The sequence below is a fragment of the Lissotriton vulgaris genome, chromosome 3_1 (genome assembly GCF_964263255.1).
Source record: "Lissotriton vulgaris chromosome 3_1, aLisVul1.2, whole genome shotgun sequence".
NCBI lineage: Eukaryota > Metazoa > Chordata > Amphibia > Caudata > Salamandridae > Lissotriton > Lissotriton vulgaris.
Window position 1 is genome coordinate 671,074,244 of NC_141689.1, and position 14,249 is coordinate 671,088,492.

General features: G+C 42.9%; 1 protein-coding gene across 16 annotated transcripts in view; it reads left to right on the plus strand.

Moving 5' to 3' along the window:
* PPIP5K2 (diphosphoinositol pentakisphosphate kinase 2) overlaps nt 1-14,249 on the plus strand; it is a 1,400,407-nt gene that overhangs the window by 1,033,303 nt on the left and 352,855 nt on the right. The gene's annotated exons all lie outside the window — the stretch shown is intronic.

A 14,249-nucleotide genomic window follows, 5' to 3' on the forward strand; every position in this document is an offset into this window, starting at 1 on the left:
ACTCCTGTTGAGGATGTCGCTCCCCACGCTCCCCGCTATCGCAGTGCTGGTCTTTTACACAGCGTGCTCTTTTCTTAAGGCAGATTGGTATCGTAGCGCTGCGCCGGACTCTGACTGCATTTAAATTGTGCCAAATTATTATCGTACTACTGCGCAGAACTGTGTACATTGCCTGCATACATATTGTGCAAAATTGTTATCGTAGCACTGCACTGGTCTGCTTCATTAGTTGCATTTAAAGTGTGCCACATCATAGCGCTATATCGTAGTGCTACATCGCATTGCCTGAGTGATTCGCCTGGTTTCGCTTTTGTTTCCGCCATTTTGTTGTATGTTTGCCTCCCAGCCCGCCCCTCCACCCCTCTCCCGCCTCCCAGCTGATCCTCCCTCGCCCCACCCCCCTCCACTATCCACTTATGACAGATGCTTCCGCACGCAGCGTTCACGTGCAGCGGTCGCGCCATATGTGCGCCGAAGGTGCGCCAAGGTAATCCCATCTGCGCCCGTCCGCGCCTGGACCGCGCCTAGCGCCAGACCCCCTGGCCCACGGAAAACCCACTCCACCCGCTTAACGTACGACGCCGCATCCCTCTCAGCACTTAACCCCGGCCGACTCCCAAACTGCTAGAAAGCCGCCCCAGGACACACCCATGGACCCTTCACCTGCCACTCCTGCAAGTTCGACTGCATCAGGACCCACACCAAATCCACTAACTCCAAACAGAGCTCCGACACTAACCACCTAAAGTGCATCCTGCTCAACACCCGCTCGATCCACAGATACTCCCTTGAACTTTGGAACCTACTCGACACCACAGCGCCGGACATCGCCTTCCTTACGGAAACCTGGATGAACACCTCATCAGCGCCCGAAATCGCCAGAGCTATCCCGGACGGCTACAAGATCATTCGAAAGGACCGCATCAACCAAACTGGAGGAGGCATAGTCATCGTCCATAAGAACACCATCCGCATCACGACCAGTTCCGACGATAACCTCGCTACCGCCGAACACCTTCACTTCCAGATCCACACCGACCCCAACACCAAATTTAGAGGCACCCTCATCTACAGACCTCCAGGACCCCACACACAATTCAGCGAAGACATCACTGACTTCATCAGCCCACATGCCCTCCCATCCGAGAACTACATCCTACTGGGAGACCTCAACTTCCACCTGGAAAAGAATAACGACAACAACACCACCACCCTTCTGGACAACCTGGCCAGTCTCGGACTCAAACAACTTGTTGACATCCCCACCCACCTTGCCGGGCACACGCTCGACCCAATCTTCTCCTCCAGCAAACACATCTCCTTCGATCACACCACAGCTCTCGATTGGACAGACCACAGCTGCGTTCACTTCAACTACAAAAAGACCACGACCCATAACCCCCCACAACCTATTTCCTGAAGAAATTGGAACAAAATCACCACCACCCAGCTCTCCTCTTCACTTCACCTAAACCCTCCTGCCAAATCATCGGACCCAAACCAAGCAGCCACCAACCTCACACAATGGATCACCCTCAGCGCCGACCAACTAGCACCCTTGAAAAACCATCAAATCAAGCCAGATGGTTTAATGATGACCTTAAGAAATCCAAGAAGTTCTGCCGCAACCTCGAGAAAACCTGGAGAAAAAAACCCAACCACTGACAACCTGGCCACCTTCAAGAACGCCACCCGCAAACACCACCAACTGATCCGATCCACCAAGAAATCAGCATTCAAAGATCGACTCGGCAACAACGCCCAAAACAGCAAGGAACTATTCAACATCGTCAAAGAATTTACAAACCCCACCGCCGGCTCCAACGACATCACTCCCTCCCAAGACCTCTGCGACTCTTTATCCTCATTCTTCCACAACAAAATCGCCGACATACATAACAGCTTTGAAAACCAGTCCGAAGACCAGTTCACTCCACCCACCTCCGAACCAAAACAGCACTCTAACTACCTTTGCGCCTGGAACCCAATCACTACTGAAGATACCATCCGCCTGATGAACTCCATCCACTCAGGATCGCCAACCGACCCATGCCCCCACCACATTTTCAACAAAGCAGACTCCATCATCGCACCCCATCTCTGCGATGTCATCAACCGTTCCTTCAACTCCGCTACCTTCCCGGAAATCTGGAAACATGCCGAACTCAGCGCCCTTCTGAAGAAACCCACTGCAGACCCCTCTGAACTTAAGAACTACCGCCCCATCTCGCTCCTCCCATTCCCTGCCAAAGTCATTGAGAAAGCCGTCGACAATCAGCTCGCCGCCTTCCTTGAATCTAACAAATCCCTCGACCCCTCACAGTCCGGCTTCCGAGCCAAACACAGCACTGAAACCGCCCTCATCGCAGCTACAGACGACATCCGAACGCTACTGGACAATGGTGAAAAAGCAGCCCTCATCCTACTTGACCTCTCCGCCGCCTTCGACACAGTTTGTCATAGCACCCTCATACAACGCCTCAGCAACGTCGGAATACAAGGAAAAGCTTTGGACTGGATCATCTCGTTCCTTGCTGGAAGAACCCAGAGAGTCCGCCTCCCTCCATTCAAATCTAAGGCCACTGAAGTCATCTGCGGCGTACCACAAGGATCATTACTCAGTCCCACCCTCTTCAACGTTTACATGAGTCCCCTCGCATCCATCTCGAGACAACACAACCTCAACATCATCTCCTACGCAGCCGACACCCAACTGATCCTCTCCCTCACCAAAGACCCAAACACCGCCAAAACCAATCTACACAAAGGAATGAAAGAAGTAGCCGAATGGATGAAGAACAGCGGTTTAAAACTAAACTCAGACAAAACGGAAGTCCTCATCTTATGATCATCCCCCTCTGCCTGGGACGACTCATGGTGGCCGCCGGCCCTGGGTACAGCACCCATACCTACAGATCACGCACGTAACCTGGGTTTCATCCTAGACTCCTCCATCTCGATGACCAGACAAGTCAACGCCGTCTCATCATCATGCTTCAACATCCTACGAGTGCTCAAAAAAATCTTCAGTTGGATCCCCACCGAAACAAGAAAGACAGTCACCCATGCACTGGTCACAAGCCGACTGGATTATGGAAATACCCTTTACGCCGGAACCACAGCCAAACTACAGAAAAAACTCCAACGCATCCAAAACGCCTCAGCCAGACTCATACTGGACATCCCCCGTCAAGCTCACATTTCCAGCCACCTGAAAGACCTCCACTGGCTCCCCATCAACAAGAGAATAACGTTCCGTCTCCTCACCCACGCACACAAGGCCCTCTACGACCTTGGACCCGAATGCCTCAACACACGTCTGTCCTTCTACACACCCACCCGCCAACTACGATCGTCCAACCAAGCCCTCGCCGCAATTCCGCGGATCCATAGAGCCACTATGGGGGCAAGATCCTTCTCCTACTTAGCGGCCAAAACCTGGAATTCCCTCCCCACCCACCTCCGCCTTACACAGAACCACCTCTCCTTCAGAAAACAGCTAAAAACCTGGCTATTCGATAAGTAAAGCACCCACCCTCCCACAAGCGCCTTGAGACCCTCTGGGTGAGTAGTGCGCTATACAAATTCCTGAACTTGAACTTGAACTTACTGTCCGTAACACCTTATCTGATAGACTCTCTCTGTAGCTGCAGATTCCTTACCGACACTCCAACTATCCCCGTTTGGCGACCTGGCCTTTTCCACCTAAAGGTCATTTTAAGTCCTTAGAATCTGCACACTGGTCATTGAGCTTCTGCACAGCTTCCATGCTTCTAGTGCAGAAACAGTCACAAACGGAAATAAGTGCCCTAGGCCGGTGCCTATATAGGCGTCACAGCAAGGCCAACGCAGAACCATCCAAAGCCACCTATCGGTGCATAGCCTACTGCTCAAGATTTTCCAGATCCAGAATGAGTATACCTTACCGTAGAAGATTCTGTTGAATATTCTAAGGTAATGTAAGGAATCTGCGGCTAGATAGTCTCTATCAGATAAGGCGTTATGGATGGTAAGTAACTTGTTCATTACTATCAAGCCTTAACCCCAGATTTCTTGCAACAGTAGTAGGCTTAGGAGGAATATGTAATTCTATGGCCCACCAGTTGTGCGAGCAATCTTCTTGAGCAGGCCCAAAGAGCAGAAATAAATAAATAAATATGTGTGTGTGTGTGTGTTCGTGTTCGCGTTCGTGCGTCTATAAGGAATTGTGGTTGCCTAATGGATTAAGAACTCCATGGCACTCGGGACCAAGTAAATAAAGTTTATTTTGCCTGCTTTACAGCAAAGGCAGTCATGTCAACGCATTTCGGTGCACACACGCACCTTAGTCACAATGCTTATCTCATATCCCATCATTCCTTTTAACAAAAACATACATTGACATAGTGGAAGGACAAAAGATTTAAAAATGTTTGTTTTGGTCACCATTTTGAAGTGGCTCAGAGTGCATTTGAGTGTTTAACAATTGTTTCAATTGGCATTTAGAAAGATATATGTTAATTCATGGAAAAATACATTTATCAAAATATATATTGTACTATAATTTAATGTTTTGTTCATTCTCTAAATGCATGGGAGCCACATGTTAGCATGTTTATTCTATCATTTTGAGTTTCTCCCAAGTGGGCTTCAATTATCTTTCTAAGATATTTATTCTATAGTTTTATTACGCCCCTACTTGCAATTAATCCATCACATCGACATTAATATACTTTTTCTTTCTTTATCATTCATTTTTATATATAGGATTTATCTGTACAAATTAACATATATTTACAAAAATTCTTCAAACCAGCACTGTTGTTGCGACTCTCCAGTAGCAGTAGTCTTTATATATGGCCACTACATGGTTTCTCATGCTGTTTCACATAGCAACTTGTCCTCCTGTAAAGGCATACTTTTTTAAAAACCTTTTGGTTTAAAAAAAACCCAGTTAATTCAGACCTAAGAACTATCAGCTTCACTTTATCGACAGCTCAAAATTATAGGTGAACAAACAGCTCCTAATCAATATTCAATCCCAACTGTTCCTTACAATGCATTTCTAGGATGTAACAGGATTCAGTCTTCTCAACTCTCTCTCTCTCTCTCTCTCTCTCTCTCTCTCTCTCTCTCTCTCTCTCTCTCTCTCTCTCTCTCTCTCTCTCTCTCTCTCTCTCTCTCTCTCTCTCTCTCTCTCTCTCTCTCTCTCTCTCTCTCTCTCTCTCTGCCCTCTCTCTCTCTCTCTCTCTCTCTCTCTGCCCCCTCACTTGCTTTCACAGGCACACTATCTGTTACACTCTATTGAAGTACCTTGTGGGGCCCTGCATGTATTTTTTGAAACTGTTGTGCCACTGGATAAGCGCTGTCATTGTTTTTTAGTGCTTTACGATGCTGCAGTATACACTTGTTTACTGGTAAAATGGTACTACCACCAGTAGAGTTCCTCACCATGGGAAGCGTCCCCTTATTGCACTGCTTCTTAATTCCAAACAGGTGGGTTCAATCCAATAATAATTTGCTCTTGACTCAAGTCTTCACTTATCAATTGTTGAATTTATTAGTTTAACCAATCATAATATTGGGTAGTCTTCATTCCTCCCAACTTGGTGTAGAATCACAAATAAAAAATTAAGCTCATTATTCGATTCACATATAACCTCTATCCCATCACAGTGCATTTCGGACTGGTGTTGCCCTTCATCAGGGGATAAAGAATCTGCGAAAGAAATGTATTGTAGGTCAAAACGAATACCATCCAAACAAACCACACTAAAGCATGTCCATAACATGTCCAGCAAATATTTTTGCCAAGTCTAAGACCTGGGATTAAAAAAAAAAAAAAACAGGGTCAACCGATGGAATCAAAAGTGGAGCACCACATGCAAAAAAATAGAAACGGTCACGTCCATGCTCCATGAACAATGCTGCTGTTGCAATAAAGACAATGAGTGGTAGTGCAAATCACGCTAGTCACGTAACTTGAAAGGTAACCCCGTACGGGAGTGACTTAACAAAACAGTCAAAATGAAAGACTTCAAGCTGATGAATTAGTACTACTAAAAAAATAAAGAGTAAAACTGTAGAATTCCGAAAGTGCCATTAACGTCCAGTGCAACGCGTAGTAACAAAACTTTATTAGCCAGTGATGTCTAGCTAAGCTGTACGCTAAAACGCCATACACAGGACAAAACTTATTAATCTATAGAACACCCATATTACACAACTGAGATCTTTGCTAAAACACCATGTGAAAGCCAGTGGAATCGGGGAAAGAGAATGACAACGGTTAAAGCTGCAGACCTGAAAAATCAAGTAACTGCATATGGTGTAAGGCGGAGCCATAAGAATGGATGCCGTGTGCAGTCCAACAGGTTCCCATAAAACATTAAAGACTGCCACATGCAGACGGTTTGTATTAAGTGCGAGCGGTACCCTAAGTGATTTTTAACATAGACATGTAGTTTAGAGATCCTATTACTCACAGTTTCTGTCCGCGTCTTTCTTATAAAACACCAGTTAGTGACAGGTGTGGCTGATCTTTACAGGCGTGTTGACATGGAAAAACTTTGTCAGCCATAGAAATAGGACTGCAATGTACCTCGAGTATGGGCCATATTGGAAAAAAAACTGCCTAATACAGAGATACTAGAGTATATGGGCCATATTGGAAAAACGACCTAATACAAAAACATAAAAGAAAATACTTCAGGCAGGGGTCATCGTAAGAGTGTCAAACGCAACCGAAGTACATGTAAAAGGTGCACAGCAATCAATATTCATAGGAAACTCGATGTGTAATGTATCTGTGTGTGAAAACACTGGTTGACCTCAAGAAACAAAAATACGATAACCAGTAAAGTCACTATGAACCCCAGTTCAATCAAAGATAACTGAATTCCATCCTGTTGTTCTGTCCAAAAGGTATAAGTGTATCAAGTCTTTCGATCCAATATTTTTCTCTCTGAAGGAGGTGTTTACGATTGTCCCTCCCTTCCATTGTGTTGACTGTTTCCAAAATCATAAATTTCAACTGGCAGATGTTGTGGCCAAAATCCCCAAAATTAGCTGCAATGACAGGTTTCTGTTTCTTGGTCCTTATACTGGTTTTGTGTTCATTAAATCTTGTTTTCATTTTTCTTTCTGTTTTACCCACATGAACACTTGAGAAGGTATACAGCATTCAAAGAGTCGTAGTTAGCATCAACTTTCAACTGAATCTTTTTACCTTTGATGATACTGTTGCAATTGTTACAGTACCTTTGTATGTAGATTTGGTGGTTTGCAGAAGTTTCCATGTCAAACAATCTTTGACCTTTTTACTTCTTTCATATGTAAACAAGGGCAGTTCCCCAAATATTCCTTTAAAATCAGGTTCAGTTTGTAGCATAAGCCAATGTTTTTGAATCACTTTTTTTAATTGGGTACTCAATGTAGAATGTTTGGTGATTAGAACCTGCCTTTTGGTTTGCTCTTTCTTGCCTGCTGGAGACAACAAATCTTGTTCCGTTATTTTTGAACAACGTTTGTTAGCTTCATCCAAAATTTTCTTCGGGTACCCTCTGTTCTTGAACTTTTCCATCATACCTTTAGTTCAATCCAATGTATTGGAGTTGGAAACAATTATTTTAACCCTGAGAAATTGTGAATGTGGCAAATATTTTAAGGAATTCTAATGGAAACTGTTATAATGCAATGGTACTACCCATATACCATGTAGGACAGGACATGATAGGGCATACACTGCATATTCTGTTTTACAAGTCGAATTATCTTTATTCTAATTGTTTTTCAAAATGAGTTTTCAACCTGACCAGGTTCTTACCATTCTCACATGCTTTGCACTTGGTGCATCCTCTGAAACCCGGCTTGGGTTGGAACCATGTACGTATGGTTGAGGCTACCTCGCTTTTAACTAGTAGATCTCTAATAGATCTTGCTTTCCTGTATGTTATCTGCGGTTTATTTGACATACTGTTTCCTTTATTAGTTTCTTTCTTGATTATATCCAATGTTTAGCCAAAGCTTTTCTAAGCATTATATGTTTTTCATTGTATGTAGTAATGAATCTTACACTTTCAAGATCACTTCTCTTCCTTTTGTTGGTTTTCTCTGAGAACAGTATGTCCTCCCTTTTTACCTTCAAGGCTTTTCTCCGTGCCTCTCTTATTGTTGGTTCTGTATACCCTCTTTGTTTCAATCTTTGTTTCAATCTTGCTAACATGCTTGATTGTGTTTTTTCAAAATGTTCCTTACTACTGCAGTTGCATCGTGCCCTGAGTATCCCCAGAGGGGAAACTGTTCTTAAGTGTATATGGGTGAAAACTCTTGGCATGCAGGATGCTGTTCCCTGCTGTGGGCTTCCTAAACATTGTAGTGGTTAGTATTGATTCTTTTACTGTGATTTACATCCAAAAAATGTATTGTCGTATTGCTCAATTCACAGGTAAAGCTAAGGTTTAGTAAGTTCTGATTGGTTTTTTTCTTGAAATGCCCTGGCTCTTTTTTCATCTCTTTTCCAAAAGTGCAAAAGCATCATCTATGTAGCGTACCCGTAGAATTATTAAAAAACGTTGCGACTCAAACACCATCCCATAATTCGTAAGATCATTTCATTGTGTTTGTAAAATGTCATGGCCCTAGCTCTTAGGAGGTGTTGTGTTGCTTTGAGACCCTCTGTGTCTTATACTTGCATAGAGTGATTTCACATCTAAAGAGATTTATTTATTTATTTATTTTCACAAATTTTAGCCGCACACAGCAGTCCTTCTATCTTAAAAGATTTTATTTTCACACATGCTGAGATTAATTTTTCGCATATAAATATAAATAATCACATGTGTATATTGTACATAATTTTTATCCTTATACGTCAGTCCTCACTTCCATAATTATATAAGAAAAATGCTTAAAAATGCCAAATACATAAGCTTCATGCTTGTAATCAAACAACTGAGCAGAATGCAAGATAATCTAAAGAATTGCAATATGTCAGAACCAAATCTTTTACTAATGTCAATAACATATGTCCATTAGGAGATTAATGTACTAAACAATTAATCACATGCCTTGAAATATACAATGCAATGCCATATCACTGTTATAATCATAACACAATGAGTTTGCTGTCATTTTTGGAAATGCAATGTGGTTATTTTTAACAGGAAATGCTTTAAAATGAATGATGATAGTAGTGTCTCCCTACTGTGACAAAGGCCGACAGGCCGAAATGCGTCGGTTGACAGACTGGCTTTGTTTTGAAAATAAGATCTTTGACAATAGGAGGACTACTGTGTGTGGCTAAAATTTGTGAAAATAATTGACTTTTGGCCTTGGGTCCGGTCCGTAGTCTGCACCCGCTGTTGAGCGCTCTGGCTTTTTGACTACATTGTTCTTGGATATATATATATAATAAGCATCCAGTGGTGTCTTGCGCTGTTATTTTCCTTGAAGAAGGATTAAACGCTGTTCACAATTTTGAGGGTGACTGGTACCTGCGCAGGGCCACCGCAACTGTTGAAGCTGGGAGCATCCGGGGAACGAAGTGGTTGTAATATATATATATATATATATTTTTTTTTTTTTTTTTCAATGGCAGGTAGTATGGGGGTCTCCCTGGTGGTTTAGTATTGTTTTTGTGCATTTGTGTGATAAGGTATAACACTGGTATCTTTGGTTCTGTTTTATTAATTAAATGTCCACTCATCCCCAATTAAGCAGTTCTGCATTCCTCTGCCACCAGAGAAGGTTCTCTCCACAAGGTTGTAGTACACGCCTTGGGCTGTTAGTAGGATACAGTGAGCCGATTGCAGGACCCTTAGTAGGTTTTGTATTGAGGATGATCCCTGTGCCATCACCACTATAACAGTGGCACCTATTCATGCTTTCATCAAGCCGCAAACTCACACTAAGCTTATCTTATGACCAAATCAACGTTGGTTTTTTCTCTGGTGCCTGTCTACTACAATAGACTCTGAGCAAAACTCAACAAAGTAAACTGTGACCACCCAGATTGCACTGCTTCCTGGCGGATATTCGTGCAGTTGTATGTCCAGAATAGGGGGTATGATTCGCCTGCTTCAAATCAGGGATTCATGGGAAGAGAATAAAACATCCCTGTATGGTTTCTCTCCAATGATAAGCAAGCAGGTGATGTCGTAAGAAAGTTACATTTGGAAGATGGAGCAGTGGACTTGTTGAAGTTGTCCTCATCCTCATACTGTGGCCAATTAATCATCCTATGACAGAAATGGGCTGCTTTCTTGTGTCCCTTGACTTTAGGATTTCCTGCTCCTCTGTTTCCTGACATGATGTTGATACTCTCGGACTTTCCATACTTGTTATTTACCTTACTCTGGACTGCCTGCATATTGCTCCTGCTCCCTGTTATCCTGTAGCCTGCTCCGTGCTGCATGTAGGACTATTGTGGAGTTGGATTCTTTGTGTTTGGGATCATATTAAAGCAGTCACTTTTTCCATTTTCTAAAAGTTGTTAATTTAACATGTGAGACCAGATGGAGCAATTCTGTGCTGTGTATAGATATATGCGTGGGATCAAGGGTGCATCTATCAAGGGAAAAAGCTATGTTTAAATTGCTTTTATAATATGAAGGTGGTTGGCAGTGCTTATATAATGAGTGCCAGTGACCGTAGCTCTGCCCAAATTACATGGTTGGGTAGTCTTCAATTTACCTCCAACCTCTTTAATCCACAACCAGACAGTCCCTGCTCTTTTATCACACTATGATCGGTCCCTGCTTTCTTCCTATGTCACAGGTTTTTCATTTTTCTTTTCCTCCTTCTTTCCACTTCATGCGTTTTCCCTCTCTTACTCTCAGTGAATGTCTTAAGAAAAAAAATATGAATGCCAGTCCCCAAAAATGAGTGCTGGTGGATGCCACCGGCTCAAATTAAGCACTGGTGATTAGGCTCTTTACAGCAAAATGTCATGAGTGCTCTCCATAATCTGGAAACATAAACAGAGAAGGCTCGACCACTAAGTCTTACTGTGTGGAATCGGACACCCTTCCCATATTTATTTTTTGGGTGGAGTTTTATATTGCGCAAACTAGACCCGGAGGTATCGGAGCGCTTTTACGCTGCGTTACAGATGGACACATTCTGTTTTTTTGTTGAGTGATTTGCCCAGAATCACAGAATGTTGACCGTCCCTACTGAGTCTCGAACCTGGTTCCATAGCTCCAAGGTCAACCCCCCTAGCCGTTAAGCCACATTCTCTCCCCAGTGTAAAGTTAGTTCTTGGTTTTGAAGAACGTGGGGCCGATTTCAGCAGAGGTGTGGTGAAGTAATGAAACTTCATTCAGTTGCCACCATCGGTCAATCTATGGTGCATCAACTCCAATGCTGGCATGGGAAATATTTTGAATACGCTAATCGCATTATAAACCTTTTGGAGAAAGCATGATTAGGAACAATTTCCAAACTCCAGAACCTATGAAACAAGGGCTTATGAGCTGAACTGAAATCAGGAAATGTAACACCTGCCCACCCCAACACTCCTCCTCTGTGTGAGATAAAAAGCACAAGATGTAGCCATGCAGTTCCAGAGGAGGCTGGGGATGGAAAGGAATGCACAGGATTTTCACAGTCAGTGGGTTCAGAATAAGGTCTCACGAGGTAGGTCAGATTTGAGCAGCTGAGCAACCCCCAGTAAAAGAGATCTTGGTTTGGGCGCTATTAAGCTTCAGGGCGCTCAGTGACATCCAGGAAAGATCTCACTTTCTTGAGGGAGAACATTAGATTTTGTTCTATTCCGATTCCATCTTCGTGTTCCACTTGGGTGTGATTTACATGAATGAAAACATGGACATTACGAACATAAATAATATATTAAACCAAGAGAAAGTAATTTATGTGAAAAGTGTTCTTCCTTTTTGTAGCATTCAAAACCTGGACGATCAAGCTAGTTAGGGTTGCCCATCTAATATAAGGATGCACCGCTTAAAAGCATCCCCTGCACCCTTCACCTTTGGACTTAGTCCTGGACAAAGCATGCAGGTGAGAGTCCTACAAGACCTTCACACAGTTCAGGTATATAAATAATCAGTGCCCTCTGGCCGCTGCTGAATGAGGCGGATAGGATTATCTGGGACCCAGCCCAACTGGGCTAATAAAAATACAGCTTTCCCAAAGACCAAGAGCTGCTGTCCTATTTTGTCAACTTAAGACACAAAAGAAGTCATAAGACATTTTATTTTCTCACCTTGTAGTTTGCCAACGGTTCACTAGGGAATGTGCGCTGCATTAGTTTTGAGAACCTGTTAGGCCACCTAGGGCTATTTATACCACACATCAGCACAGAAATTAGTGTTAGAATCTCTGTTGGTCACAAATTAAGTCTTCTTTGTTTCGTGTTAAAATAATTCAGTTGAAAGCCCATGAGACTTAGCCCCATTCCCAATTTAGAAGAAGTAACTGAGCATAAACAATTCAAATGATGGAACATATAAGTAAACCAATGACTAGTTTCTAGTCACTTATCTACATTTTACATCATATTGATTCTAACTAAGAAGCAACAGCACCGTCATCAAACGGCGGTCATTAACCTCTTCGCCGCTAATGACAAGGGTAACTCGTCATGGACTTTCCATTGATTTCAATGGAAATTACATAAAAGAAAGAAAATAGCCTTAGCAGTAAAGGGGTTAACATTTATTTACCAAACACCCTAAAATGTTTCCAGGGCAAATCATCTTTTTGTGTCTTCAATAGTAATAGCTATTTTCATTTAGCATTTGGTGCCACAGTCTTTGAGCTTCTTAGCACTCTAAAAGTTACAGCTGTGGCTATTCTTGGTAGCATTGGACTCACTCATCGACCTAGAAGGGTGAAAGCCTAAGTTGGCCCTGCTAGGATCCGACTTTCTTGTTTTCGGGATGCAAACAGATTTCTGAAACAGGAGCTTTAACCAACTGAACTGTTCGAGAGGCATGTGGCGCTAAACCACACCAACAGAAAAGTTTAATATTGCTTTGAAAATAAATTCTCACCCATGTAGCAATCTCCTTAAAACATCAAGAAATGGCGGTGTCAGCTCTGCTTTTCCACGGTGCTTATGTGAAGTCCTCCAAATGTAGAAATAATTTGAAACTTTCCGTTTTCACTGTAACATAGCGCTTAATATTTACTTCCTGTTCAATGCGAGCTGCTCCTACACGATAACTATAGCAGTGGGTGTCTCACTTCCGGTGTTAAACCATCCACAACAACAAACGAGCACAAGCGTGCGCGCCTCTCGCCGAAGCAGGGGGAGGAGAGAGAGGCGGGGGCCTGCGCGATTCCCTTGCGGGAGCGAGCAGCCAGGCGTGATAATTGCTAACATATGGCGCTGCTTCTCGCTCCCGCAAGTGAATCGCCAAACGTGCATGCGTTGCCTTTCAAAGCAATGCAACGCGTGCACGTTTTAACCCACAAAGCTGTGCTGATTACTAAAGGTCTTTTTCCTATGCAACGCATGCGTGCTTCATATGCGAGACCTAAAAAGGCATAGACCTTGCCTACGATGGTAAATAACCAGTTACATGCTTGGTATTCACATTGTCCTCTTGTGTTTCTCTAGCACACAATAGCGTACTGTTCTAAAAGCACCATAAATTTGAAATTGGCTTATTTTAGGTTAAGTATTTAAAATCGAGGTTTGCCGTTTAGACACAGCCACTAGTGTTGTTCTTTAAGGGTTCTGGGTGAAGGTTTCAGTGTCCTCTCTGTCCTAAAGGATAATTTCGATGACAGTGATCTTTTGAAAAAACATAACCAAAAGGTGACATCTATGCTTAGCTGAACATTTTAAATGTTAAGTTTTATTCTATGTAATATGCAGATGTTTTTAATTTGCTGAATATTTTTTAAAAAGATATGATAGGGATTAGAAACAACTAAAAGGTAAATGAACTTGAAATATTTAATAATTGGCTTTTCCTTAAAATAAAGTACACATTTTTAGTCACTGTGTCTGACATAGGTAAATGCCATGTAACCCAATCGCCTCAATCCTTAATGTTGTACTAAATTCCTTTCTAAGGCAATGCAACTAGTCAAAGGGTGACAGGACTGGGGCAGAAGTAAAAGCTGTAAACTGCCTTCATATTGCTCACTCAGGGCCATGCATGGATCCGTGACTGTGTTGTGACATTTACGCTGTCAGTCTTTTCTGTCTTTCCTTTTTCCCTTCTTCAAAAGCAGGTGCTGTATGGAACTGTGAATTTGGGCCAACGTCATCATCTGTGTCTTCATCCTTCCTCTTTATT